At 40.9% G+C, this 25,463-nt stretch overlaps 1 protein-coding gene across 4 annotated transcripts in view; it reads right to left on the bottom strand.

Moving 5' to 3' along the window:
• Positions 1 to 25,463, bottom strand: part of sox5 (SRY-box transcription factor 5) — a 238,916-nt gene that overhangs the window by 126,916 nt on the left and 86,537 nt on the right. For all 4 annotated transcript variants that reach the window (XM_037121941.1, XM_037121940.1, XM_037121943.1 and 1 more), the window contains one exon: positions 18,848 to 18,925. The gene's annotated coding sequence lies outside the window, so the exon portion shown is untranslated. The remainder of the gene's footprint in view (positions 1 to 18,847; positions 18,926 to 25,463) is intronic.

Genomic DNA, 25,463 nt, shown 5'->3' with positions numbered 1-25,463 from the left:
TTACACTCTGCAGATATCATTATCCCAGATGTCCATCATAAGTAAATGTCCACCCGGCAAATCAAAGGAATTAACACAACTTTTCAAGTTTTCTCCAGCATCAAATCAAAGACCAATACACATCACTAGATCCATGGGTACATTACAAACAGGAACAGCTAATAGCTAATTTGGAATACTTATAATGGTGCCACATATAGGCTTAAAAAAAGGGGAGGGCAAGTTAAAGTGTATAGCTAATTAACCCATGGCAATGTTAAACTGCCTGTTCAATGCATTATTGTCCTCAGTGTCACACACCGTCAATTAACAACAGGAATCCTGGTGTAAGAATCTTAATGGCATTCCCCATTTCTTTCTCACATTTTCTGTTCACTATCTATTGTCAATAATAGAATAAATGCATAAAATGGTCAAACTCGGGGAAAAAAAAGCATAGTTAACTTTTAATCTGTGACAAGCTTCTTTTTTTTTGCAAAACAGTACTGACTATTAAACTGGACGTGTTACATGAGATGAGATATGTGCCTTATAAATGTAATTCCTAGGATACTGGGCTGAGCCTTCTAATATAATTTCTCCCATCTTATAGCTTATGTTGTTTTATTATTCAAAATGTCTTACACCATTAAAAATCATCAACTTTTAGTAAAGCTCTACAACAAATAGTGCTGTGTGACAGGAGAAAAAACATTTCATCTTACCTGTTTGTGACGGTGTGTGCGCGAGGGTAAACAAGAGAGTCATAAAGGAAAGACTGAGTTTGGTCAGTGACGATGAACTAAGCCGAGGAACACTCATTCTATCCTCTGGCCACATAACCCTCGCTGTCTTTCTCTCTCTCACTCGAGCAGTAAATCGAATGGTAGTCAACTGGAGCGTTCGATCTCCATCCATTTTCACTTGCTTCTTTTGTGCAGCTTTACAGATGGTTACTGTGGTTACGTGTCATCCCTCTGTGGAGGGGAAGTGGTTCTCATGATGGAGAATCACAGGTTTCAGTCAGCGCATCGTCGGCTCATGTAGACACCATCAAAGTTGATTATCGTGTCTGACTGACCCCTGCCTTCTGAGCTCAGAAATCACAGTGGTTCTACAGATGTTCTATTGCTAAAAGTAATCCTTTCTTTAGTCGTTAATAAAAATGGCAAAAAAAACTCCACTATCAAAGCTTTTTTGGCAGATATGGTGACATACTGATAAATAAAAAGCCTGTGTTTAAACTTAAGTTCAACAATAAATCTCCTGATAACAACATATAGCAAGATTTGTGGTCTTTCAATGTTCAATGCATGTTAAATGTGTCTATATGTACGAATACAGATTGATTACAAATTTTAAAAAATTTTGTATATGGTAAACAACGTCAATTCAATTATTATTGGTAACTATGAAGGCTCTTACAAACTGTACGTGATTTGGTCAATTTTTGCCATAATGCACCAATTAGTGCACTAACACTCACACATACACGGTGGCAGAGCATCTTTTGTTGGTCATCAAGGACAAACTGTACCACCTGTTACAAGGCTTCAGCAGCAAACCGCTGGCCCTTCTCCCCCCAGTCCCCGTCTCTGTCGCTTCAGGAAATGAGCGACCAAAGAGGCAGACAGAGATAATTACACACCAAACAATAGCTGTCAGTTCTCTCTACATCGACCTCATGGCCTTGGCCTTGTACCGGCACAACACAGTTTGCCGTAATCTGTGTCCGCTCGGACAGCCTGATCCAAAGCATACCAGAGTAGCTCCACACATCCATTTACTCCATCTATCCCTCTCCCCTCTCCCTTTGCTTCCACAGAACAAAGCATGTTAACCTTGAGCTGCAAAACAGCTTTCTGCTGGCGTCTGAGGAGATATTAGGAAGGAGATTAAGTGAGATTGATGGTGCTTTAATTCCCTGACAAAAATAATGGCTCCTTCCTGTTGTTTAATCTTCAATCTTCATTACATGGGGGAGACTCAAGAGAGAATGGTTTTTAGCCAAAAGAAGGCCGTGCTAACAAAGGACACCATCAAGGATGGTGTATTTACATGTTTAATCAAAATGAATTGTAATTGAAAGTCCAAAAGAGGGTCTGGGAATGCATCAAATTGTGGGCTGACAAAAGACTGTTTAGAAATTTGAAGGTAATTCTTTTAGATGATGGGCTTTTTGGAATGCAGTTTAACCACATCGTAATTAGGAATGCAATCATGAAAATTTCATCTGCATATTGCAATTGTGATTTTCTTTTTGTTGATGATTTATACATACTTATGGATTTATCTTCTTGCCATGACCTCGGAGCCCTGAAAACCCTTTAAAAAGTTACTATTTCAAAAGCATGGAGACAAAAAACTCGGACAAAGTTTTAGATTTAGAGACAGAAAGTTGTCAAAAAACAGAAGCCATTTACATTTTCCCCAGAAGGTTCAGGAGTTGTTTGAGAGTAGTTGGACAACAAAGTTTGAGTGCTGTTAAGAGAGTTGACCTATAACCTCACTATTGTGGGATGGGAAAGACAAAACAATTACAAGAAGGATCCCTTCTTTTATAAGACAAAAATGGGTTTTCAAGGGGCACAGGTTCGATTCTTTCTCCTGTGGTGGATGGAGTGTCCTTGAGCAAACCAAAAACCCTACGATTTTCCAGAGGCGATGTTCCAAAGCTGACCCTGCAAAATGACCTGCTGGTGGAGAGCAGCGAACGAAGATGAAATTCCTCCTTTGGGTGATCAATATCATGATAAAAACAGGCGATAGATGCAGCCTGGGCTACTTGCTCCTACGGTACAGGGAGGTCAGAACACAGGGTCAGCTGAAGAGCAGCACTCTCAGAGCTGACAGGGAATTGGTGTCTTGCTCAAGGACACTTCAGCAGGGAGGAAGCTTGCTGGGATGCTGACGAGTTCTTATGGTTCAAGGGTGTAGTCCTCATTCGCCAAAACACCTTGCCGGTCTCAAAAAATTTGAGTAAGTAATCTGAATTTTAAAAAAAAACTGAAGAACGTGATAAACAAGACACAGTGTTGTACAAGATCTTACATTTTTTGATGAGTCTAATTCATTTGAGATTGCAGTTAATGAAAGCCTTCAATTCAAATTTAAAGAATAAAACAGGTTATCTAACTAAACCTAAATGACGGTCGATTGGAACAGCAACTTAAAAGGATGGTAATACTTAAGGCTATATCACAGTCCACAATATTTAGCTTGATATTTCAAAATCTCCTTAAAAGCACTTCATAAATGCTAGGAGTGCGTGATGAAATCAAGTAGCACAATATTTGGGCCCAAATACGCCAATATTGTCCTTGTGACAATATTGTATGGATGACTATTGGTACTTTCACAACATCATAATACAATGACATTTCTGATAAATAATAGGTGTGTAACGGTTCACTAAACCGGTTCCAAAGTGAAACATCATTTTTAAGATGTGCCTGTATTTTGAAGAAAAGAAGACATTCCAACAGTGTTAGAGCCGGGCAGACTATGGCAAGCAGCCAATAAGAACTCGGCAGACAAATAGGGCATCTCACTCAGCAGTCCACTTACTTGTTGCACTAACTTTGGAAATATTACCTACTTTGTTTCAGCATTATGTTCTGTCAGACAGTGCAGTGACTTAAACCAGCTTATACTGTTATACTGTAATTTGCTAAGCTATGAGTAAAGGACAAGTCAGCTACCTGCTAATTCATGCAGTTCAAAAAGCCATTCAATTGACCTAATAATGGTGACTAGCAAAAAACCTGTTATTCTGTCTCCTTGACATATTTATTGAGAATAAGTTCATACTCTTGTTAAATGTTCTTTTTCAGCTATGTTTTATGTGTGTTAGTATAGTGAGTTTAAAGTAAATTTGACTGCATTTAACCATTTTCAAGTGTTGAATTGATACATATATCTTGTATTGTAAAATAAAAACAGCAATAGAGACAAGTGAGGGGTTGTACTCTATTATATCCAATAAAAAAAGCCAAAATACAGTAAATGTTGTGTCTATCTAGGAGTTAAGAAGAAAAATTGGTCGTAGCTGTAGTATTTTCATCCCTGTTAACACCCGGCCCCTGTCTGTTTCCTATATTTTTCTGTAAGTGACATTCAGCCGGTTTTCTATGGTCGCCTAATGATTGACTGCAAATAGATGGACTGTCAATGCAGCAAACAGCGCATGCAGATGAAAGGGGTCCCGCCGTGACACACCGACATTTTGACACCATATCCATGCATCCATAAGCAGGCCTGTTTGTGTCTGTGTGTGGGGGTGTGTGTTTGTGCATAAATACACATGTGATCAATTGACTGTAGCCTTGTCTATAGTTGTCCCTCTGTACAATAGGGACTATAGCAGCAACAGAACCAGTCCTTTTAATCTAGTGCATCTTTTGCGGTGTCTCAGTCTGATGTCCAACTGCACAAAGAAAGGTCAGGGAGGGCTCGGCTCGGGTGGGTGGAACAAACAACTAGGATTTGCTCTCTCGCTCTCTGTCTGTCTCTCTCTCTCAGTGAGGTTTCAAGGTCTGCTTCGGCGTACAGTTACAGTTAGTTTACCCGCCATCAAAGCAAACCCAAACACCCAAGTTCTCTAATAGACTTATTTGTGTGTGTGCTACATGTTTTGGCACAAAAAACAACAACGACTGGAGCGAGGGGGGTCGTAACTTCCTAATAACTGCACTGCCCGTGGAGAAAGTTAACCAACTTCCTTCAAAAGTTCATCCTAGCTGTCATTTTCCTACATCCTCTTTCTGTTTCTTCTTTCTCTATTTATCTCTTCCCCTGTCACATCTGCGGTCCCTATCTATGGTAATAGCTGCCAGTCTGAACATTTAATAATTATTTCTGCTTCTGAATCAGTCCCAGTGCTAAACCCATGCCTAGCAAATAGCACTGCACACTGCCTAATCTAACTCATCCTCCTGAGTTCAATACAATTTATCAGCAAGAGACAAGGGGGGGAGAAAGAGAGAAAATAAGGAATTGAAGGAGAACAGAGCAGAAGGAGAGGGGGGGGGGGGGGGTCAGCGGAGGTAGAAAAGAAGAGATGAATGCAGCCCCTGTTCCTTCCCACTGTCTCAAACAAGGCCTGGGTAAACAGGAAGTACAGCTGCGCTCTCTGCCTCTGTGACTCTCCGTCTTCTTCACTCCTTCTATTCACTCAACTCCTGCAGCTCCCTCCTTAGCCTATCCAAAAGTACTTTGCATTCTTTTTTCTTTCTTTTTTTTTTTTTTAACAGTTAGAGTTTCTTCATCCGCTACACTAAACAGTGAGAACAACAGTGGACAAAAGTTAACGGGAAAAGGGGAGGAAGAGAATTAAATGCGATGCACAAACAAACAATTTGACAAATGCCAGTAGAATATCGCGCTGCTGTCTCGTCACACTGCGAGGACTCATGATAGTTGGCAATCTGGACACGCAGTTCCCCTCAGTGGGCCCTAATCCCCCTATTTCTTTAAGAGAGAGAGGGAGTAGAGCGGAGGAGAAAGGAGGCATTGTGGCTCGAGACAGTGCAGTAAAAAGAGGAGCGTACAGTACCAAATTGAGGTCGCGGCAAGACAATGGCTGCCCTTCACTGGCTCATTCACACACGGTCTCCACACAGCTCTATCAAACGCCTCTTTCTTTTCTTCTTCCCCTCCTCTGTTCTGTTCTTTCTCTTTCTCTCTCTCACGTCCGCCTTTCTTCTCCTCATCACAGAGGGATGGGGGGATAATGAAACCCCGGCTCACCCAGGCTGTTCTGGGGCCCGTTTCAGAGAAGAGGAGCTCTCTCTTTCTCACTCTTCTCAATGGGCACCTTCTCATCTTCTCTGTTCATCGCCTTAAAGCAACTCCACCCACTGCTTTTGTTTTGGAGGGAGAATGTATAGTTCAACAGGAAGTGGTCTGTTTAGAAACAGGACCCTATAACATGTTATGGTGAAGTTCTTAGAGTCTTGTTTGTGATGCTCACCTATGTCTTTTACACTGTTTTATAGGGGACAGAGAGGTAGATTAGAAGCTAGACCATTAATTTATTAAATTCAACTGAAATTAAAATTTGAAGACACAACAACAGTTACAACTTGGCTTTTCACACAGTTTGTGTCAATGTTATTTATTGTGTCGTATTTGCCGACTTATTTGTAATAACTGAACTTATATTTCTGTTTTTTCAAATTGAGTAAAGTACTGAAAAAGGGTAGTAGTACCCAATGGATACTAATTAAAGAAGTTTGGTTCAAATTTTCAGACTGCAAATTGCTATGTGTTACAAGACAAGGGGGTTGTGTTGATGGGTGAGTGTTGATTCAGGTACTGGTGAGTAAAAAAATATGATTCAGGAAGTCCAGAAACAGATTCATGCATTTGTAGACTACACACCACACAACAGCTTACTGAAACAGGATTTCATTGGCCTTGAAAGACATCAGGATGGCAATCTTTTCATATTTTGGGGGTCTGAGCCTCAACCACATGTGTAATTTGATTACTTGCCATTTTTCACCGCGGTTCTGACTCAGATGTTACTCGTACTCTGTGTTGTGTTCTGAAACGCAGGTTGTCTTTTGGCATCACTACATCTGGACCCATGAAAGAGACACTGCAAACACCAGCCAGCCCCACTCCTCTCTAATGAATGAATCACAGCACTAAATGTGTGAGAGCTGCTGATGACTCATAGGTAGTGAAATAACATAATGGGAAAGTTAAATTTCTTGTGAAACAATTAGCAAGTTAGACTACCTATCTTCCACCTGGAAAGTCAACTAGAAAAGTGGAAATTAATAAGCCAAGGGAGCCAGCTTCCACACACTTATAGTATGTACAAATATAGTGCTCCACCGACTCAGCTCACACTGTAATAACACTGATTCAAAAATCATGCCATTGAACAAGGGATACTGTCTTTAATATTCCATGAATTCAAATCCCTAGTCACAAAAAATTGCATTCACATAACCCACAATGCCACTTAACCACCTAACCGTGTGTTGTGCTAGTAGCAGTTAATGCAGCCTCAAGTAACTAGCCTCAAGCTTAGATACGAATGAGCTATAGAGAGCTAAGAAGTTCATTCACCAAATTTCATGCAGCTTTGTCTGAAGCCACAAAACATGTATACAGTATAGACAATTGTTTGGCCTGTTGCAATTGATAAAATGTCTTAAATTGCCAATGCTACATAGTCAATGCTACGTGAGCTTGTTGAAAAATTAGAGGAGGGCACTGTATCAGTATTCATGGGCTACACATTTTGAAATGCACAGGCAGAAGCACACTACTGACGTTCACTGTGCATCTTTTAGGGACTTAAATGTCTGTCAGCCGCTGCCAATGAAAACATCCAGCCTGAGGCTTGAAGCCTTAATGGTTTTTTCATAAAAATGCCGAAAAACCAACTCATACGCTTTGAGGAATGGATGGTTTTGAAGTGGACAATACCAGTTTTTCTTTGCCCAATTTGAAACATACCCATAAATATGGGAAGAAATATTGTTTGGATAATGCCAATATCTATGTCAGCTGATAAAACAGTTAGATAGGGATACAAAATAGATGTGCTTGATGGGGATAAACTGTGTATGAATATTTACACTAATCAAATTAACACGATATTAAAATATAACAGTTGCACTTTGTTTTGTGGGCTTGCCAAGTAATTATTTTCATGTATAAAACTGTGAAGTTTTGTTTTGCTAAGATTAGATGTGTTTTGTTTGTTGATGTGTGAAGATTATATGAGGTGGGTCAATATATATTTTCAAAAAAGAAATTCAATTTTATAAAAAGGTAATGTCCCCTTCCTACTTTGTGACTTGTCTATGAGGATATCAATAAGTGAACGTAACCCTTTTCCTGGACTCTGTGAATTATTTATTTATTTATTTTCATTTTGTTCACCTCAATTCATACCAGCTGATATAAAAGAAAGACACATTCTTTTAGAGCTTGCTCTATTTTCACAAAGGAGACACAAATGACTCATTCACTAAGTCATGTATCATATGGACTGACTATTAAGAAGAAAAGACCATGAACAGTAAAATATGTTCCCTTTCTGCCAATGAATGAATCTGAAGAATCCACTGTTCACACACAGACAAAAATCCCAGAATGCCTCTGCATGCAAGTTAATAAGTGTAGAGGGTAAAGGCACCTTCAGGCTACTTGGGTCACAAAGACTGATCATCCACAAACCTAATTTGGCTTGGCAAGCCTAATCGTTTACAACTGATCGAATACAGAGTCTACTGGATGCTTTTAACCGGTTTATTGCGAGACAAGGGGGAAACAGGGATTGACATTGTTATTCATATGCCAGAAAAATTGCTGTCTTCTATTAGCATTTAAGCAGAAGGACGTCAGTTGCCCACAGGGTTGAGCGCGTGATGATGTTAAGGTGACCATTATTGCCCCACTGGAAAAGATTGCTCTGGTATTCTTTTGATGGTCAAGTGCTCTTCAGTTGGAGGCAATCATATACCACTTATACTTATATCAAGTTGAACGTGTAACGTATAAACCTGTAGATACTTGCACACATATTGTGTGCAGAGTTAAGTGGAGAGGAAAAGAGATGTGTGAGAGAATATATTTAGGCCACAGAGTGTAGACAGCGACTGCTATAAGAGGAAAGCCTCAATGTCTCACCTTGTGCTTATGTGTTCTGCATTGAATCCAAGGCAATTGACTGCAAACTAATTTTTCATTACATTTTAGGCCACACAGCAGCACATGAACACATCCTTTGTATGTGTTGTAAGTGCTTTTGTTACTAAACAGCTCAATTGGAAGATTTTGTAGTCTCATCATAGGGATTTTGCCAGTAATGGAAAAAAAAAATTTCCAGGTCAAGGCAGGTCATTCTGGACAAATGTGCCTCAAAGGGCTTTAAAATCTGATCAACATATGACATTCTTCTCTTTAGAGGGTGGCTCATAATGAGATCAGCCCTGCGTTAAAACTAAGGGTGCTCCGATTAATCAGACACTGATCATTATCGGCCAATGTGCGTTGTAGAAAGTTTGAATTCCAAATATTTTTTTCAAGAATTATCTGTCCTATTTACTTACTGTCCATCTTAAATATAGAAAATCATCATTGCTGCCATCTTTCATTGTGAAGAGTGAAAAAGCGATAAGCAGCATCTGAATGGACGATATCAAAAGTTAAGCCTGGTTGGTTTCTTGCTGGACTCTGTGTTTTATGTTTTCATATTTTCTTTAAGAATGTTTTAAAATTAATAACTGGGGGATGATTGGGGGAGAGGGGGCAATAGGCATTACTTGCAACATAGTCTTGCATAGCTAGATATTTTTTGTGCATGTAGCTTCGGCATGTTTAAACAGAAAGTAACAAAGCACCATGGACACCAAAATTATCACAAAACCCTAAGCATAATATGACGAATTTGTCCAAACTAAAATTATTCAACATTCCTGTTGATCAGTAAATGCTAAAACAGGACTGTCATATTTAATGTGATTCCCAAATTTTGGAGGAATTTTCTCAACCAGAAATTCCCCGGTGAACAATTCTCTGTTCAAACGCGTAATAAATTTGCAGGAAAAGGTCTCATATTAAGTCATTACTTTAACAGACATCTCATACTGTGCTTAACTTTCATGCCAACAATCATTTTGTCAGAAATGTTTTTTGTTAATGGTGAAAAAATGAATGAACAAATTTCCTACCCTCCTCCTCACTTTTACAGTCAACTTTGACAGCCACCCGTGATGTGAAGTGATGTGAGGGTTGGTATTAAGTGGGAGAAACAGCCAATACTGCGTGGCTATTTTCCTGTCACGTCATTGCCACTTTGCCTTGCTGTTTGAACAGCACGTACAATGTGGAATTGTCAGACAGGAAATGGGTGGAACATTAAGCAGTTAACTGACAGGTAAGAAAAAGAAATAGGTGGAAGGACGTGGAAACACTGCGGCTAATGGAGCTGATTGTGGACGTAGTCAGAGAGGTGACGCTCTGAGGCCCGCAGGGAGCAGACAGCGGGCCTGACCTCCTAATCTTACATACAGCACAGCCACTCTCCTGCTGTAATTACCTGTCACACTGTGAGCCTGTGTGTGTTTTGGAGAAAGGGGTGTGGTAGGAGACAGCACTTGCACTTGACCCAACGTGCAAACCAACCCTGTGTTTCCCATAAATGACATGAGAAAAGCACCAGCGGCCACGCACTCCTACCTGAGACCCTGACTCCCCTGGCCCGGCTCCCTTTCTGGCTCCCAGTAATTACCTGTGGGCCTGTGGAGGGGTGGGAACCATTGTGTGCTGCCTGCGTAGCACTTGGGGAGATGTGGGATTGATGCGCACTCAGCGACCTCTCTGATTGGGGTTAACAGCAGCCTCATTTGCATGAGAAGATGGGCCTTTCATTAGCTACAGTAGCAAGACCTCAGGAGCAGAACACTCATACCTGCACACATGAACACGTGCATTAAACACACACAAGGAGAGGGTAAATGATTTAACCTTTCAAAAGACACAAGGTTCTCTTGTTTGTTAGTTTTTTTGGGTGTGTACAAAAAGTATAATCACATGTGTCATCCAGGCTGAACTTTTTCCAGCAAAAATACCCCCAAAATGCCTGAATGCTTTAATTTTGAGCTGGTCAGCTTTGAGCCAGTATTGTGTCGTGGAGAATGTGGCACAGTACATTTCTGAATTAAAAAGTAATAAAATCACTACTTTTTTATGAAAACAAGATGTTTGCTTACAGCCTGACACCTGGTGCTAATGCTGCTCTGCATCAAAAGAAAAAGACTTGTCATTCACACCAATATAACAACTTTAGCGTTACAGTGGGGGTTCTGCACAGAGGCCTTCACCAAATAACCCAAAGTGATCTATGTGAATAAGACACATCTCACTCAACTTTTGCTATTTGGCTGACAAGAAGGATGATGTGATTGTCATTATTCTGACTTATTGTAAAATCCAGCCTCATTGTAGTCCAAGCTACTGGACACACAGTATAACTCAAACAAGACTTCCTGTATTTCATCTTGTTTTTTAAAAACATATGGCAATTTGCAATGTGAACACTTTTAAGGCTAATATTTCTACACATCAAGTGCACATAGGCATGGGCACCCTGTATGGAATAGATATTTTGATTCAACTTCATCTTCAATTTATGGATTGGACATTCAATCATGCTTTCCCTGTATGCCTAACATACGCAGACTGGCCATTTGGAAATCTTGTCAGGCCTTGGCCTGTCAGGAAACTAAAAGCACTTGTTGACAAAACCTTGATAGGAAGAGAAAACTACAGAGAAGGTGCACAGAACAAAAAAAGGCATTGCTGGCTGACACTGCAAAGCATGCAAATATAATGGATTATTTCACGTAGCCTGCAGTTGATAGGGAAAATGGCAAAGAGGAAAAAAACACCAGAGAAGAGTAAGCAGGGAGCGGGTGCTTTGTCATGCTTACTTGCTCTGTGCTATGAACTACAATAAAATAACTAAAGACATTTTTTTATATTAAGGTTTCAATGACCCCAATAAAGGTTTGACCATAACCATGGTTTAGTAGTCGGACTCTCTGAAATTATTTTGAAAATTGGTCATTACTTTGACTGCAAGTGAAAATGTGTATAATCGTTTATCATATTAGATACTACCCTAACGCAATCAATGCAAACTTCTTCTTTTTTTTATTAAACAACTGACTGATCGTTTTATTATTTCGTTTCATCATTTTATGTCAGTTTAAATGTGCATTTAATTTAGGCCTCTTGACAGCAATTCCAAGGCTGCTTCATGTTGTCAGTCCTGATGGCAAAGTAAACTTTCTGTGTTTACTAACTGATACTCTTTAATTATATCTCTTACAGTAGCGTCATTACTCATATGTAAAAACAAAAGCTTCGTACAGTTCAGCCAAACCTATGACAATTTACTACAATCTAAAAAACTATGACAAACACAAAACTTGGTCAACTGTAAGAGATTTACAATTTTAGAAAATAACTTTCTTTATAATACTACATCATACGATCACTTGCACACACAGAGAGGGCGTGCCAGACAATATACAACTGAAGACAGCCTCAGTGCAAATCTGAAACAGAGTCACGCAACAAAGTGGACACTTCACTCAGTGACACCTACAAAGGCTCTCTCTCTCTCTCTCTCTCTCTCTCTCTCTCACACACACACACACACACACACACACACACACACGGTCACACAAACTGTCCTGTGCTGTCATGTAATATTCAGCGTGTGGCCGGGCGGGCAGATGCCTCATCCCCAGGGGGTCCCATCATGCCTTTGCTAGGATAAAACATTTAACAGCACAGGACAAAATGGAACACGCTCGATGAATAAACAGGAAGGGTTTCTGGAAGAACACACACACACACACGAACACACCACATTCACAGTCTTACTATCACATGGTTGCTTTAAAACAAATCTATCCATTATGATATGGCCCCACATGTAGAGCTGAATCGAAATGTCTCAGAATTTAAAAGAGAAACTACTGTATGAAGTTTTTTTTCAACTTACATCTGAAATAAGCGATATGACATAAGTACATTCTGGCCTACACTTTGTACAACAGCATTTTTTTTTATCATCGTGACCTGCAAGCCCCAGTGCACACGCGTGCACGCACACACACACACACACACACTTTCACTGACTCACACACAGACACACACTCACGTGCAGAGAAGCGAAAAGAGAGACACTGGTTCTCCTTTTAAGGCTATGAAAACAAATGGCCACTTGGCTGTGTACGCGCACACACACACACACACACACACACCAGAAGTGGGTTGTTAAATGAGTCTCCCAACAACTGTAAGAGTGCTTTTAACACAGCCTAAGTGAATAACTGTAGAGAAAAGACAATATAGCAGCATCATATCAATATCATGTTCCATATTCAGCACATGATGGGGCAAAGAGGAGGAGGCTTCGTGTGTGTGCGCGTGTGTGTGTGTGTGTGTGTGTGTGTGTGTGTGTGTGTGTGTGTGTGTGTGTGTGTGTGTGTGTGTGTGTGTGTGTGTGTGTGTGTGTGTGTGTGTGTGTGTGAGCGCACGCATGTTTGTTTGTGTGAACACACGCTTGTGCTTGATGGAGCAAAGAGGAAGACACTAAGTTTGAGCAGATGCTGGTGCTTTGAGTGAGTGAGTGTGTGTGTGTGTGCGTGTGTGTGTGCGTGCATGTGTGTGCGTGCGTGTGTGCGTGCGTGACAGAGGGAGTCTAAGGAGGCCTGGAGCGAGGCCAGGCTGGCTGTAGACTGTGAATATTAATGTGTGGTAACCTTGACACAGGAGGAGCTGCTGGTGTGGGTGGAGGAGCCTCCACTGATGACATCAGACAAGAAGACAGGGACTCCTACCTGATGTAACACACTGAGGCATGACTCCTCATTACACCTCCTCCTCCTCTCGTTTCCTTTCCTCTAATCTAACCCTGTCTCCCTTTCCCTCCATCATCTTTCATCTCTCCTCTCCTCCACCCCTCTGTCCTCCGCCCTTTAATGTGCCTATATTCTCAGACGTTGCCCTCCCTGCTCCCCCTCGTCTTCGATCAATCTCTCTTTTCCTGCCACCTCATGTCTTCCACTGCTCTCCTCATACCTCATATCCTCCACCTGTCTTCTTCCTCCTCTTATTCACCACCTTCTTCCACTTTCCCCAGCTCCTCTTTCTTGATCTCCCTCTTCTACCTCACTTCTCACCACCTCTCTCCCCTTCTGCCCTCCACTCAGCTTTCTTTCCTCTTCCTCCTCTCGTCTGCTCCTCCACCTTCATTCGATCTGACCTTGTTGTTTCATACTGCTACTCCTCCACCCTTCAGTCCTCTTCCTCCTCTCCTCTTCTTCGTCATTTCCCAACAACACTCTCCTTTCCTCTTCTCTCTTACCGTTCCCTACCATCACCATGCAGACTTCCTCACTTCACTTTTCTCTCCCATCTCTTTCTCTTCCTGCATCCCCATTTTTTCACCCATCACTTCTCTATCTCCTTCTCCTTGTCTCACCTTTTCTCCTCACACCTCAAGTCTTTCATTCCTCATCCCTCCTCCCGTCACCTCTTGTCCTGCTCTCTCCTCTTGTCCATCATTACTGCCATCCAACTCCCATTCTTCTCCCTCCTTTGTATACGATTCTGGCCGTGCAACTGAACTCCCCCCTTGCGCCCCTCCTCCCCCCATCCTCTCTCTCTTTCAGCTCACTGCCAGGCTACCACAGCCCAAACTGTTCAGCTGCAACTGTTCCAAGCCCAATAATTACAGCTTGTCAGAAAGAATTAATTTTCTCATTTCTCATAAAGACGTGTAAAAAATTACCATGTTATTATAACGCCGCCACTCTCTGGAGGCACCAACGAAAACCAAATTTAATTTCGGAAATTCTTCCCTCGCACATTAAATTAAACACATAAATAAGAGTTTAGGAATGGGGGGGAGGGGGGGATGGGTTGTCGGGAGGGGGAAGCATATGTTCGTTAGGCCAGCCCCAGCTCTGGGTAATGGCCATCGTAATGTTTTGATGGGCCCGGCTATTGGTAAGCACCAATACATTTGCATGATCACCGTCGCGGCAGGCAAGCGAGCTGCCAATTAGCTCTTTTACAGCTCTGGACAGTGCTAGGAGAGAGAGGACAGAGGATCTGTTGGGCATAAGAATACACAGCAAGATATGGAACTGAGCTAATTAACAACTACATATGGAGAATAGTATATCTACTGCAGGGATGTGCTCTATGGGATGTGTGGCTTTTAAGTGATGATCTCTTACCACTAAAAAAAACGTTTATGACTTTAGTAAAGTAAGTTTTTGGGTTCAGTGGTGCAAATCCAGAAAACATAGCAACGGACCGCTATAATCTATAGATTGTGTTGTTATTAACACAACACATTAACATTATTATGTGTGATTATTATTTTCTGTCACAACTGTATTAATGCTCTTATTTTCATTCTGTCATGGCTGGATAGGCAGTTGCTTTGGTTTTGAGTGCCATGAGTGGATTCTTAAAGGCAGGAACACACTGGCCCAAACGCTGGACGTCTGAAACGTTTGGGGAGACTCGGACGAGTTCGGGAACAAATCTGTTCGGTGTATTCAGCTGTATTGGAGGCTTTTGGAACTGCATGGACAGTGTCTGGTCAGATTCAACTTGCAAAGTCTGAGAGTATCGGCAGTCAGAGGATTGGACAGCATCAGATACTTTGATTGGTTGTCTGTTCAATGACCATTCTGATTGGCGGTGTGCTAGCAAATAAACGCAGTATGTGGGGCAAAACAAAGCACTTTTTCCCTCCTGCGACGTCTTCGTATAGTAACGAGCCCGAGAGCAGACAAGCTCAGCTCAGCCATAATGATCTTTCAAGCAACAATATGTATTGCATTCTACAAACATCTTCTTAGGTCAAACGAATGCTCAGCCAATACTGTGTGCGCTTTGTTTTTTTTCTGATAATCTGTCTGCACTGCGTCATTTTCTGGTTTCACGTTTTGGATTACTGGCATGAGACTAGTGTCACCCAATGTTAGGGAGACTTATTGCATCTCGCGCAAGCGCAAAATGTGCACACTACTGTGTAATTGGCAGTTGCCGAGGCGGTATGTTTCAATGCAACTTTTCTGACAAATGGGTCAGACAAGAGGCAACAGAGTGGTCGGATGAAGGCAGTTGAGTGTTGGTTTGAGTCTGGGCAGTGTGTGGGGGCCTTTACAGAGAACTGGATTAAATCTGACCACAGAAGTGATCTTCTTCACAGGGACCCCACGATGAACCTTTGCTTGACCTTACAAGACAAATTCTCTTCAAACATTGTCAGATCTATTGATTTCTGCCGACTGCATGGCTCCTCTAAGGTTGGCTCACTGTTCAAGTTTTAACAAACAAGCTTCCTTCCTGATTGACCTCCCAAGAAGAGCGACAGCGTCAGTATTTCAGCAACTGCCTCATTTTCAAGTTAATACTTATATTTTCTGTGACTACTACAATGGTTTACAAGTTCTAATGCCAAAACTCATCTAACATCTCTTTCAATGTGTTAAGCTCCCATTAAGCGACCACTACAAAAAACAAACGTGTACCTAGCTTCCAATCTGTTCACCAAAATATTCACATTGGGGGCAGTAATATTCAAATGAGCCTCCTCCTGTTGTAAGAAGTGGGCCAAAAATCTGAGTGCCTTGCTGAATCACATGCTTTCTGACCAAGGTGGCCCATAACTGGCCCATGACTAGGTTGTCTAATATCACCATTTGTGGGTGGGTAGGTACTCAATATACCCAAATGTATATGCCCAAGCACTAAAAGAGTGAGATTTTCATAATATGTCCCCTTTAAAATGAGTTAAAATGACTCTGGCTACTATAGGAATGTAAATGGGAGCAAAGTAGGGAAAGAACAGGTATCATAGAGCGACATCAGGCTTCAACATGGACAAGTGTGTTTTCTTTAGTTTTTTTAAAACAGCATGACCATTATCATTCTATAATATTAAACACAACGTTATTATTGTAACCATGATGACGAAGACCCACTAACCATTCATTTGAATCCATTTTATTCTAAAGAGCTTATGATTACTTGATTAATAAATGAGTCGATCAAAGAAAATTTGTAACCAATTATAAATAGAACTAGGGACAGCACAATTATCCAAATCCACAATTTGATTCAATGTTGGATTTAAAATGCCCTGAGAACATTTACGTTTTCTATGGAGGTGCACTTGAACAAAACAAGAAATCTCTGTCAGCGCACATATCCTTTGGCATGCAAAGCAGTGTAGATTGCAGAGTTTAGAACGAGCACCTGAATGCACCTTGAAGGCCTTCTGAGTGTGTGGCACGAACTCCAGCACAAACAGACAGCACAGGAGAGAAGCAGAGATAAATGACACGACACTTACCAGTGTTTTTTATCACACGAATTTTAGTACAAAGCGTGTTGGAGAGTCTTATGAATTTGTACCTGCCACATCAGCAAATATACCAACATTTGGTCCTTGACGGACTCCTTTTCTTATTCAGACATATTAGTCCAACTACATTAACAGTAGTTGTAGAAAGTGTGTACTGGAGAAAATGAGACATTATATACCTTCTTTGGGCGTTATCGTCGTTACTGCATTTGATTTCAGTTTCTCGATATTAAAGGCTCATTTTGATAAATTTCGTATTTTAAAAAAAAAAAAACATGATACCTGTAATAACTGAGTTTGCCAAAGCAGTTATATTTTCACCCATGTCTGTTGGTTTGTTGGTTGGTTTGTCAGCAGGATTTAACAAAAACTACTGAATGGATTTCTATGAAACTTGGATGGAGGATGGGTCTGACTTGGAGTGGATTCAGATAAAAGGACTGATCAAGGATTTTTTTCTGACTTTCATTAACATTGTGGGATAAATGTTTTCCAATATTTTTGTTTATTTCCCAGGGAATAATTCATAGACCTTGATGAAGAGAATAGTGTGTATTTAGGTGGCTGGTATCTATGAGTGAGTACAATTTGCAGTAGTGCTGAAACTCACAACAGGGCAAACTGGAAGATTGGCTTATGATCAGAGACAATAAGAACAAAGTTTTAGTAAAGGGAGAGGGTATGATGATTGGGTTGACTTGTTAACACTTTGCCTGATAAGAAGTGATGACATCATTTGGCAAAAATAGATCCTGAATACTCCTGAATTCACAGATGTTAAAAATCTAACAAAACTCCCACAACGGAACTAACTCACCCAAACACAGACGAACGGGGTGTCCCCTCTAACTCTCTGGCATGACGAAGACAGGGACTTTCCCTGCCTGCAGCACAGGACACACACATACACACACATTCCCAGGGACACACACACAGAAAAAAGGTCACCCCTGGTTGAAACACGCAGTGGGCAGCGTCATGGCTGATCTGACAGGGTTGCGACAAACACTCATACATCCATACACATACACACACACAGACACACGGGCCACGGTCAGTGTAACCAGTGCCAGCTAAATCTCCTCAGCAGAGCAGAGATGAGGCCACAATCTGTGATCATGACACTGCCTTGACACACACTGTCTGAACGAAGACACACACACACACACACACACACACACACAAAGAGAGCAGGCAGACAGTATCAGTTAAGCCTCTATTTCACGCTCATTTGTCTTGTATTTGAGTTTGCTATCGCTGCCCTCCTCTGACTCCAGGCCTTTTTTCTATAAAGCACCAGCCACTGCTTTCTGTCATCACAGCCAAGAACACCGCGGGATACTGATGTGCCACAACATTTACACAAATCCAAAAGTCAAATTCATTTGTGAGCAAAGTTTTTTAGATGAGCAGTCTAAGTTTCCCCAGATAGAAACATGTGACTGTCAAATGCATTAGTTTAGCTACTGGTTGGCTGTGTGCAAGGACAAAGTTTGGAGAGATTTAGTATCTCAGCTTCTATCCGTGCTCTTTAATAGTGTTCCATACTCACCTTTTATATTGTTAATTTCTTAAGGTTAATTTATTTTCTGAAGAAAAGTAGTCAAGTTTAAACCTCTGTTTAAACATCATGAAAATGTATGGTTAGGAACATCCCTGTTGTCAGTCGGTACTATGATTAATGTTTACTTTATTTACCAATGTGTCTAACATATACTCTGCCAAAAAAAAAAAATCTTGAAGGGGTTTAGCTGCCTTAGAGAGGGTTATTTGGTATTAAAAAGGAAAGCAAATATCTCAATAATCAAAGTATAAGTGACTACTTGTCTCTGTTTCTTGACTTTCAAACTGTAAACCAAACTTCAGCAGACTCAGGTGAAAAATACAGTCACAGAACTTGCTGCTTTGTGACAGTCATAGTAGATGAGTCAAAGCACTTACCACTAAATTGATGGAACGACGTGAAGGGAAAAATGATCAAAAGGAATCAGCTCCTCTGCCTACTGAGCCCCCTCACTCCTGATCAAAAGAAGAGCAAAACACACATTCACACATGTCAGTAAAATATACGTCTTAATGCAGATGGAATATGCATTACTCTGGGGTTAGAAGCAGTATGTCCGGGTTTATTGGGACAGAATGATTTTTTTTTTTTGACTTTTTTTTTTGGCCTTTTCTGGCTTTATTGATAGTACAGCTTGAAGAGTGTGACAGGAAACAGGGTAAGAGAGGGGGAGTGACACGCAGCAGAGGGACTCGGGCCGGGAGTTGAACGGGTCCGCTGCAGAGCCTCAACACACGGGTCGCGTGCTCTACCAACCAAGCTAAGCGGCACCCCAGAATGATAAAGGTTTTGACTTTAACAATCTTATCTTAAACTTTTTGCGCCAAACAGTTCATTAATATGGCTGTTTCTGTGTATTCTTTAGGAAATCATTACAATATTTAGTGATTCTAAAAAAAACATTTTGTTATTATTTTAACAATTTTAAATTAGAATAAATGCAGTTGTAGAACCTGCATAAGTTTTGTTGGGTGTGTTTTGCATCAACGAGTGTGCAAATGCTTCCGTACATGACACTGAAAGGAATAATCAGGTAAAACAAAGGCACAGAAAGTGAAATTAACTTACTCTCCCTTACAGATCCTCCCCTCCCCTCATCACTCTCATCATTTTCCTCTCCCTTCACCCACCCCCCCATTGATCCCTACATTCCTCCTTCCCTCACCCCCTTCATACCAGAATTCTTCCATCTATAAATATCAACGAGAGTCTATAGAAGTACACACACACACACACACACACACACACACACACACACACACACACACTGTAAACACACACACACACACAGCAGTCTAAACCAATGAGCACAGTGGCGTATTGTGCCAGCAGAGCCAATACACACTTCCACGGCCATTACTCCCCATGGAAACAAGCGAGCGCGTTCGCACACACAAGTGATGTTGACGTTGTACCCGCACAGTGGCTGCCTTAGACAATAAGCTATTTCAGGGCCAAATCGCTGACAAAAATCCATTTTTCCACCCCACTAAAAAAGATCAGGAATGAGGGAGGGGAAAAAGAGCAGGATAGAAAGAAAAGCTCAAAATCAAATAAACAGTGGCGTACATCTCTCTTAAGCTGGATTTATCTCTGTATTTTGTCATCATTCTAATTTATTCCCCAGCCTGCTTACAATTACTGCCTTTTCAAAACTCATATTGCCGGCTTGTTGTTGTTCTCGAAGAGATTGCGTGGTATCTGCCAATGAATGAGCGAGGGACTTGCATAAGGTGGAAAAGCTCCTCCTGTACTTTTGTAGATTATCCACTTGATACCAATTCATTTTCTCTCTTACTTGTCACAGTTTTGTAAAGGAGGCGATGTAGGACAAACATGCAAACACACATGCATGCACGCATGCACGCACACAGACATACGCGGTACTGTAGAGCATAGAGGAAGGGAGTGGGCTCATCATCTTTAGTTGTGATTACAACACTTGGCAAGCTCTCCCCTGCCTGTTTGCCTGCCTATTGCCTTACAAATGGATTAGTAAGCCCTGCTCCATTTGTGTGTGTAGCTTCTCTGAGATTTAGGCTGACTTACAAATAACACCAATCAGATTTGGGAGCAGCCGTTGTGTAGTCTTTTCCGGGGAATATTGGGCGATGTGATTTGGGGACAGTGCTACAGTGCTGCTCGTACACACTTCGTATGAAAACCCGTAAGACTTGTGTGTGCGTTTATGCGTTGTGAAGATTTTACGTGTCTAATAACGAGGAAGTCTGACTGCAACTTTTGGAGTCAGTCGGCGGTTAATCCATGGGAGGTCTGCTTGCTCATCCCTAGCATACATGTTATACAGAAGAATCTGATGTGAAAAAGAGAGAAAAGCGTATTTAGATAAGGACGAGGAGTCAGATGATTCACTTTGTTGTGGAACATCACGACTGTGTTATGAGGGAAATGGGAAAGTTCAACCTCTGATGGGCAACTTTTGATTAGATGCGCCAAATTTATCAGCCAAACACTGATATTAGTTGACACTCGCCTTGTTGATCTAGCCATTACTTATTACACGATTCTTGTAGCGATCAGTGACTTGCAGTTTTTAAAATTCATCCCAGTGACCTTAACGCAATCCATTTGGTGAGAGCCCTTAAAGTGGCAAATGACATAGACCATGGTGTTAGTACAGCAGAGTCTGCATTATCAGAGGCTGTAAACAAACACTTTGCTCAAAAGGAGTCCAATCCCATGCTCTACGTCATGACCTCACTTTATACCAGATACAAGGATTGACGTGGAAATTAAACAACTTTGCATACAACTGACAGATAGGACTGCTGTCCACTATGTGGGTGAGGAGAGGAGGAAAGAGAGGAAAACAAAGCAGAAAGGCCAAGTAGGAGGGCATGACAGCAAGTTGATGGTTTCTTTTATATCCGAATGCTTTTCTAATCATTTTAAGATTAGATTAGATTAGATTTTTGGTAGTCCAACAAAAATATCTCTGCATTGCATAGATAGTTGTATAAACAGTTTTATACAAAGGGGCTTTTGAAGCAGTCATTTTAATGTATTTTTTCTTTAAGAAGCTTTTTCAACTATATTATATCAAAGGTTGCTTATAAATCTATAGAACTGAATTCTTGCTCATTTACAGATCGTTTGCAGGAAATTAAGGGATTGAAGAGTTTCAAACAGTTCAGTTATTCTTTTATGAAGGATGTCTTTGTTTGCTTAACACGAAAGAGAGAATACATACCAAAAACAAAAATGTAACGATTTAATGCATTGCACCAGAGTTAGCCTAGGCTAATCTACATCTGCAGTCCCATTAATGCGGTTGGTTTGATGGTAACTTCCTCTGCAAAGAAGACGGCTGGCCTCATTGTCGAGATCAAGCCCCCTCAAAGATCGCCAGGCCTTGAAGCCAGTGTTTGTCGTGGCCAAGCAGTGTAATTACGTCCCCATGGGATACACTGGGGACTTTTTCCCAAAAGCTAACATTGTAAAAAACGCATATGTAAAACAGCAATTACCGCCTCACAAGCCCTGCAAAATGACTCATTTTACTGTCAGAGTTCCCTCAGCACTAAACCGGAAGTTAACCAACTAAGTCCATGGAAGTTTCAAGTGCCCATGCTCAATGGCAGCTGTCCAGCCATCACTACAATACAAGTCTGATTCTGTGGGAAACACCACTGACTTAACTACTATAATGCATGCACTGACCATGTTGGGTGGAGTGGGCTCCAGAAGCTCTGGTACTTCTGTTGTTTCTTTCCACCACTCCCATTCCTTATGTTTCTGTGCATTTATGAAGTCCCATAAAGGTCTGATATATGTCTGAAAGATTTGCTGAGGATTTGCTTATTCATGCGGACACGTCTCAGTACTCATTCTGTTACACTTCAGTCACACTGAAGTCAAAAGTCACACCATAATGTCACAACAAAATGAATTTGGACATTATCAGAAAGTAGTCAATGTTGACAACTCTGTGTATTGTGAGACAGTTAATATGATTGCTTCCTCTATTTTGGATGCTCGGATCCTTTGGCTTTGTTGAACTCTTCACAAAAGCACTTTGCAAATTGAATTTGATTCATTAGCAAACTGAATGATTGCCCTGAAATTAATTTAATTTCTGGTCAAGCAAATACTAGTGCAAGCCCTTAGAGAGGAGGTTGGTTGCAACTTTGACTGGGGAGACTGGTTAGCCTTGATTTTGTCAACAGTTGAAAACATAAGGTGATCTGTACCAAACCTACCGGTTTGACTTGCCCAAACCTTAGCAAACCTTAACTACCATAGCGGCAGATAGGAAAACACTTGCAAGAATTGAATTTAGAATCCAATCCTGCAACCAGTTTTGAGGTTTGGGAACTTCTTGGCCGGTGCACACATGTTCTGCTTTTTAAACTTAGTGTCAGAGAGCTGTTGAACACTGCATCCCACTGTGTTCTATTCAGAGAAGGATACATCTGTAAATACTGACACCTAAATCTGATTACTGAAGTTATCTGTACAATACCCCCTTTTTTTTTTTTTTTACTACAGACTAAATAAGGTACCCGCTGACTGGAGAAAGACCGCCAGGGTACTCAAAGTTTCTAGAAAGAAAACCTGCTGTTGGGTACAATGTATTTTATTTCCTGTAGAAAAAACATCTTCATATATCAGTAATAAACAAATTTAAAAATGACAAAAACAGGAACACAGGCTTATCTAGCAAACTCGCCTAACTTTAACTTGAAAGGTTAAATCTCCAAACTGATCTCTGGTGGACAGTTGACAGGCCCACTGTTTTCTTGCCGTAACAGAATGCATTTTCAACTGATTCAAGGTAGACAGAGAAACCTTACATCGGATGTTCATATGCAGCTAATACAAAGTGCTAGGCTGTGACCCTTAGCAGGAAGAGAATAATATTAAAATGCCTGATTGATATAGTATAATAATTACATTTTAGATTTTTATCTTTGTTTTTTATGAACTGTTTTTGCTTGGTATCATGGTGGATCTGGTCTGTATTGTGCTTTAAGTGCCTTGCTCCGGAGCACCATGACTGATAACTATCTGGTCAAAAACTGTAGAGATCTCATACTGAAAACATAATTTTTAAAAAAATTAATAAATACCTGAACCTATTTTTGTGTAGAAAGAAGTAGGGGTGAGTGGTGTATGAGGAAAGTGTGTGTGTGTTCACACGTGCTTCTCCTGACCCATGAGTACAGTTTGTGTGAATAAAGCTCTAAGCTGAGCTTCCATTAAGCCCCTTTCAACACAATGCCTTTCTCTCGCAGAAACTCTGTCTGATGGAAATCTGCTTTTGTTGCCGCAGTTCAATGTCCCTGCTATCTCCTGATGGAACGAGAGAGAAAGGAAGGTCTGAATGGGCCTCTATAGTTTTATGTTCCAGACAGTTCATGCACACACATTTGCCCAATCACACACACTCCTTGCTCCTCTACAATGAAATCAATGCTCTCAGTTTTCCTCTCTGTGCACAGCATCTCACAGTGCCAAAGGCTTCTTGTGATCAAACACCACATCATGTTCTGAAACTTCTGATACTGATGCTAACACAGTGCAGCTTTTGTACTCTGATGTGGCTGTTCATTCGTATTGTATTAATGCAGTTTTTGATGGGTGTTTTTTATTAGGTTTTCTTTTTTAAATGGATATTCCTTGTCTTACAATGGTTTTGTTTTGCTGCTATTTTGTGTTTCTGACACATATTTGCCATCAGGTATAAAATCCCTGTACCTTGCTTTAGCATTGCTCATCAAAATAAAATCAAACTGCCAGTTTATGTTTATCTGAAATTGATTTTGCCTTAAAAAATGTTTGAACCAAAGTTAAAAAAAATATTTGTAGAGACTTTGTCACACAAACTCCACAAAAGTTTCAACCAAAGTTAAAGAAAAATATTTGTAGAGACTTTGTCACACAAACTCCACAAAAGTTTCAACCTTGAAAGCCAAAGGAGAGCATCTAACACATAATCTACTCAGATTTGACCTTAGATTTTGACTGCATGTTGTGTTGGCTCCGCAATCTCCCCCGTGTCTGTGTGCGCATATTTGTGTGTGTCAGGGTTGATTGGGTTACACAATTGAACATATGTCAGGAAATATGTCTGGTTTGTTTGGATAGGAGCGCTGGGCTGCTGCTCCCAAGGCTACCGTGGGACCAGGAGTGTCCGGGGATAAAGCCTGATTGTTGAGAAGATAAAGACCGCTAACAGAGTGGACAGAGAGGGGAGGGACCACAGGACCGTCCCGCCAAGGGCTGCCACACATACGCATGAAGGCACAAAGATGTGAACACATTTCAAAGTCAGTAAACCTGAACTTGCACACAAGCATTATCTATAGTAGTTTCACATTTAAAGAACGCGTAGAGAGTGTCAAAGTCGTGTGCTGTTGGGGAGATCATAGGACTTTTTCATGCTGGTTATGTGAACACACTGTTCCGATCCTGGTTGTTTCTGAGACATTGTATTTCAGTTGATTAAGTGAAATCCCACTAAGAAACACAAACGGCAATCCAGACAAATATTCCACAGACTTTTTCTTTAAAAAAAACTTTAATTCCTGTATGTTAATAACAAATAAGGCGCGCTCTGTTGTGTTATCAACGTCATGTCTCCAGCAGAGGAAAGCAGCCTCTCTGCTTCACCGTAAGCTCTGGGGAAAAGACAGCATATTCCAAGATACTGCACTGCTGCAGGGTTTTTGAGGTAACACAGACTGAGGGGTTATTTCCTTGACCTTAGAGATAACTCGTTTTATGCTGCAGTGTGTTGGTCAGCTGATCACTGCTCTGCTAATTTAACGTTAGTGTCTGGGTGATGGCGTAGTATTAAAAATATGTACCTACTTCGCATTCATCTTGGAAAGGTAATTATTAAGTACATAACAGAAATGCTTGCAAAAGCTGTCTTTTCCAAAAATGACCTACAAGATATTTCTAGCTTGTGCACCCGAGATGTTTCAGTGCTGCACTTCTTTTTGGTTCAGTGAACATTACGTTATCAAT

This window comes from Acanthopagrus latus, chromosome 14 (genome assembly GCF_904848185.1).
Source record: "Acanthopagrus latus isolate v.2019 chromosome 14, fAcaLat1.1, whole genome shotgun sequence".
NCBI classification, from domain to species: domain Eukaryota; kingdom Metazoa; phylum Chordata; class Actinopteri; order Spariformes; family Sparidae; genus Acanthopagrus; species Acanthopagrus latus.
Note: the sequence above shows the minus strand (reverse complement) of the source record. Positions and strands in the feature narration are given on the sequence as shown.